Raw genomic sequence first — 6,000 nt, forward strand, 5'->3', positions numbered from 1 at the left:
TATGACAAACCATAGCAATATTTATGGTAATATCTATGATAAAACTTCTTTTATTTTAATTTCAATTTTATATTTAATTGTTATATTTAATTACAAAGTATGTGTGTGTGTGTGTGTGTGTGTGTGTATGTGTTTGAATGTGAATTATTCAATATTTTTGTATGAATTTGCATACTTATATATTATTTCATTTAAATTACATAATTTAGAAATGACAGAAATTTCAATTCTTTAAAATCCACAAAAATTGGAACTTCTACTGTTTATTCGCGAAATTGATATTGAATGCGATAACTTAGAAAGTTTCCGTAAATCGCATCTAAAATTTTATTAAAGAAACTTCAATTTTCATACCTCACCATCATTCTCGGCCAAAAATTACTCACTCTCTCTGTCTATTTAATAGAATTTTACTCTTACATTAATTTTAAAATAATTATTGTAGTAATTGTTGAATATACTGTAAAATCTACTTCCATTTGAGTTGTTGAATAGTTTTTTTTTCTTATTTTTTTTCAAATAGGTTGAAAATTTTAGCATTTTACGATTATTTAACTTTAAAAAGATAATAACTTTAAAAAACCCAGTTATTGACCCTTGACTAGTGATTGACACTCGCAATTTTATTTTAATTAAAAAAATAAATCAACTGTAATAAATTAATAAACATAATTCTTGAATTATAAATATAAGAAAATTGGTTTTTTAAAAAAATTTAATTTTTTTAATTAGAATAAAATTGCAAGTGTCAAACAACTAGGCCAGTGTCAATAACTGGGTTTTTTACCTTAATATGTAAATAATATATAAAAAAATAACACTAGATATAAATAAAATATAACACTAGCATTTGATACATTATTAGCATCTTTTATAAAATTGTTACTTGAATGTAAAGTTACTCGTTAAATATGAATATATGCACTAATAGGAAAATTTATTAACTATTAATAACAGCATTTGTTTGAAAAGATTTTATTCCCTTATTAAACATGAAAAAAATTTTTTTAGCAGCAAACATATAATGATTAAACTGTTTTAACTGTTAATAAATTGCAATTGATCCATGATTTATTAATTGTTAATAAATATTTATTTAATCGTCTCTTGTTATAAAATCATTTATTACAAATTAATAAAGTTTTTATAGTATCAACAAATCCTTGTATTAGTGTTTGTTTAGTATTTCAAGTAAGCTCTTAATTATGTGTTCATAATTGAAAAGTTTTTAATGGGAAAGTCCGTTTATATATTTTATATTAACTTTTTTAGAAGTCACGTAAGGCACCACCCAGAAGTCCTGATGTCTCTGACCTTTCTGATGATCTCAGTTTAATTAACAAAATATATACGATACCCTAATGAGAAAGAAAACTTATAATCGTTGTAAGATAACAATAATAAAATAATTTTTTTTTATTTTCTAAATCTTATTAGTCGATGGGAGAGAATGCAACCTACGACGTCGAAATGGAGCAATTAGGCAGGGAACCTTTCCCTGTACATTAGAGGATTTCTATTCCTGATACTCGTATTATACCTCCCCAGCGAACAGGCACTCAGAAATCACCGGGCCCTGGAGTTAAAAGGCCACCACTTTCGAACATATCTAATAAACAGAAGCAAAAAAAAGTTCCTCGACAAATTAAAAGCAATGAAAGAACTGTTGGACCGATGGCGCAATTGGTGAGACTTGAGCGAAGCGTCAATGTATTAGGTCTTAAAATCAATAAGGCATTAAAAAAAAATAAGTCGGAACGCCCACAGCAAGAAAACGTTGTTTATCCCAATCTGGACGAATCAGTCATTTTTGAAAACAATGTTGAGGTAATAATTTAAGTTTACCAAAAATAAAAGTGTTCTTTATAAAAGAAAACAATATTTTTTAACTTTATCTTAGAAGGAGATTTCATATGGAGTTTTCGTTATTAAAGCATATGTCGCTAATTATAGTAATGTGAAGGCATCTTAGTCATTTGCTTTGATAATTGACTAGTTTGATTGAAACCAAATTTTTTTTCCATGAAATAATCAGATAACTGTGCACTGATAAATTTAAAAACTTAGATAATGAAAAAGTTTAATATTTTATTCAAAAAAATGCAAAGGATCAGAACCCTTCAAGAGCAGAAAAGCTTTTTATGCAAGAATTTTTTTGTTTCATAAATTTTTTTTTACATTTTGTGAATTATTTAAATATTATTCAAACAACTATAAGAATCCACCTAACACGAATTTCGCAAAGTTTATGTAATTTTAGCTTGAGCTCATTGCACATACACGGAAAAAAGAAAACTCGAAAAATTACAGTATATAATGCAACGTGGCGCTTCGTGATGAAAACTGGAAAAATTAGAGTTTCTAATGTAAGTATTGCAGATTTTATAAAAATTACATTGTAGAATGTAATATTTACATTGAAAGCTTTGAATGTTAAATAAAAAATTGAATTTAGAAAAATGTTATTTCAAACTGTAATTTTTCTAGTTTTGATTAAGATGGGACCGATTTTACATTTTATACTGTAATTTTTCGAGTTTTCTTTTTTCCGTGTAGGAAAGAAATTGTAGGCAAAATCACAATGTTAATATTGTAATTCAGAACCTGATTTTCGACACAGTCACTTTGATAGTGTAATATTTTTAAATTTACTATTTTATATCATAAAAATGCATATAAACGTTGTTAATTTCCGAACTTTTACCAAGTAACATCATAAATTTTAAAATATAGAATTATGGAAGCGAAAATACTGATAGTCTGGTCCTTGATTAAGATGTCATTATTGTAATTTTTGTTAAAAATTTTTTTTTTATTATAGTTAGTTCTATTATGGAGTAGTTTTTAAAAGACAATTTTTTTAATCATTTATCGTTACTTTACAGTTCACGATAATCGATGGTGTACGAATTGATAGTGAAAATTTTGCAAATATGGTGATTACCAAGACAATGAGAAAACGTGCTGACACTCTTGTGCACGAGATATGGCCGCCTGGTGTGATGAAGAATATGTATCTGAGATTGCCGAAGAATCCTAAACCAGATGATATTATTGTTAACAGCGCAGATAAGCGTAAAGTGAGAAGTATGTATAACTCAACAAATTAATTCAGTATTTATTTAAAAATACAATTTTTTAACCTATATCTAGTCTAAATTTTGTCTTTTACCAAATATTATCATACATAAACTAATATAAATGATTTAAAAAAATTTTTTCAATAACAACATCCTGTGTGTTAGTTAAAAAAATTTATAAAAAGAAATAGACCGCATGAGAACAAGCAAAAGTTCAAGAAATCTTTCTATTTTTTATCTACAGTTTGTAACAGGGAAAATCGAACTTCCCGGGGTCATTATCGACCACTTAATTAACACACGGTAGATCAGGGCTTTCCCTTACCTTTCGATTTTTGACAAGTAGTTTCGACTTGTCACCGGGCGTGCTAATCAAGAGTCCCCACTACTGTTCCCGGAAAATGAAGCGGGGCGTAACAATAGGAAAGTTCGAGAGCCTGAGCGGAGAGTTATAAAAGAGCAAGCACGAAAAACATCGAGGCTTTTTCCCTTCTGGAAGCCAGTGGCCTTTTGCCTTTTGTGAATCAGTGACCTTGTTGAGATTAGATAAGTCAAGAGAGTGCAGTTTTGAACGCCGACGATAGAAAGCAACTACTGAGGAGTTTATTACGGTATTTGGAATTGGACAAGCCCTGACCGGAAGCTAACATAGTGGTTTGAGACGACAAGACGCCAAGCGGCGGAGCCAGCCAAGTTGGACCGGAGTATCAGTCGTCGTTGGATAAAACAATAATTGAGTCTCCAGGTATTTTCGATTTTTTTAGGCCAAAATTGATTATTAATTTAATTAAGAGGCTGAAATAATTAAAATTAATTTCTCGAGCGGTCATTTTTATATTAGCAAGTTTTGTACTTTAGAAATTCATGCGCCAAGGTCATTTAGCTAGTTTTTGTTATTGGATATTTATTTTAAAAGAATGAGATTAATAGTTTATTAGTGAATTTACTGTAGAGAATTTATAAGTAATTTATTATAGGCCTGTTGGCTATGATAAATTAATTTAGTTAATAATTTTCGAGATATAAAGAAAAGTAAATTTGAATAAGAAATGAAAATGCGTAATTAAGTCAGTGAAGGTCATTCTAGAATGTATGTAGTTAAGAGTTGTATTGAGACGCTTAGGATTCGAATAGTTGATGTTTAGAATTTTGTTTAGGAAGATCAAATTTAGTAAATCCTGTAATGAGTTCAGTAGAATTTATTAATTGAAAATATTAGTAGAAAATTTAGTAAGTGAACTAGTACAGAAATTTAGTGATTATGTAATGTAGTAAAATTTATTTGCAGTAAACAAGTGTTGGCGTAAAATTTAGTAGATTATGATAGGATTGTAAAGTTTTGGAAAATTAAATTTAGGCCGGTGGATAAATGTAATTGAATTGTTTAAGTTAGAAAAGTGCTAAATCAATTATTAAATAATTGATTGAATTTAAGGATAATTTATTAGATAAATTCGGTAAGAAAATTTGGTGAATTTGGTAAATTTAGTTAATCTGGAGATTAAATTTATTTAAGGAAAATTGGTTAAAATTTTATTTAAGAAAATTTGAGAAATGAAGTTAACGTCCGCTGGATGATTTTATATGGAATTTAGTAAGATTATATGGTATTCCGTCAGGTAGACGAGGTTGTTTATGTGAAATTAGTTCAGATAATTGAATAATTAAGAAGTTTTTATTGGGTAAAATATGTTGTTTGTTATTCCGTCAGTTGGACGAGGGTTTAGAAATTAGGAATCTAGATGCGTAATGGTCTATGATTAAATTTAGAATTTAGGAATCTAGATGCGTAATGGTCTATGATTGAATTAGGAAATTAAGGATAGATGCGTAATGGTCTATGTAGAGTTAAGAAATTAAGAAGATAGATGCGTAATGATCTATAGTTGAAAGAATTTAAGGATATTTAGTTGTAAGTTTTGGCAAGTGCCTGCGTAGGTGAGAGGTCCTCACAATTAAGTAATTGATACGTTAATTTTAAGGGTAATATTATTAAGGAATTTTGTTAAAATAAAAATTGTTTACATTGAATAAATAATTAAATTGTTAATAATTGTTTCTCAGTATTAATTTTTCAGCCTTTCTCAACTTCTCACGACCCGATCTTTCCTTCTCATGCTCCCCGGTTTCTGGGACACCGAGTATAAAATCCCAGTGGCGCCCTTTTCAAAGAGAAAAGGGGTGACCAATTGGACAGGGCAAACCACCCCGTTACAAGTTAATTTAAAATCACTGCTGTCAAAAACTTTGAGGTCTAAATTTGAGTGACTCGAAAAAAACTTTAATTTACTTTCTGTTTTTATTGTTTCCAAATTTATTTTTTATAAATTAATAGCTTTTCTATAAATAAATAACCTGAAGGAAGGTCGAAAATAATTTATTTTTTATTTTAGGGATATGCCTGTTTCTACAACGAAAAAAATAAATCCCATACATAAAAAGTGGAGAAGACGATATAAAGTATCATCTGGGAAAATGGATGAGTGAAATTTCTAAACAATGCAGAAAAAAACACAAAAATAATTAAGAGTATCACTAGATATTCGAACTTCATAAAGTCCTAAAAATCAATATGAGCGTCACTGATTCTTAAATAATAACTATTGTTTTACTTTAAAAAAGTTAATGTTACTTTATAAAAATAATGTTATTAGCTACAAGCTATCATCAAAATTTTAAAAATAAAGTTCTATAATTATAATTTATAAAATTAATTGTATTAACTGCGTACTGTCATTATTATTATAAGATATGTTATTATTAGGGCCAGGACTTTCGCAGTTGTTTAAATGAGCATTCATATGTTTAACCTGAAATTTGAATAAATAAAAAACGCCAACTTCCTGGCCCTAGTTATTATTATTATTATTATTATTACATTATATTTTAATGGTATAATTTTATTATTATCATTTTAAAC

General features: G+C 28.0%; 1 long non-coding RNA gene across 1 annotated transcript; it reads left to right on the plus strand.

Annotated features, from left to right (window-relative positions):
- Positions 1 to 1,753: 1,753 nt before the first annotated feature.
- LOC123263330 lies at positions 1,754 to 5,657 on the plus strand. The gene is made up of 3 exons (XR_006509150.1): positions 1,754 to 1,827; positions 2,886 to 3,087; positions 5,474 to 5,657. It is a non-coding gene; the product is annotated as an uncharacterized LOC123263330 (long non-coding RNA).
- Positions 5,658 to 6,000: the final 343 nt, after the last annotated feature.

This window comes from Cotesia glomerata, linkage group LG4, assembly GCF_020080835.1.
Source record: "Cotesia glomerata isolate CgM1 linkage group LG4, MPM_Cglom_v2.3, whole genome shotgun sequence".
In the NCBI taxonomy this organism is placed as follows: Eukaryota; Metazoa; Arthropoda; class Insecta; order Hymenoptera; family Braconidae; genus Cotesia; species Cotesia glomerata.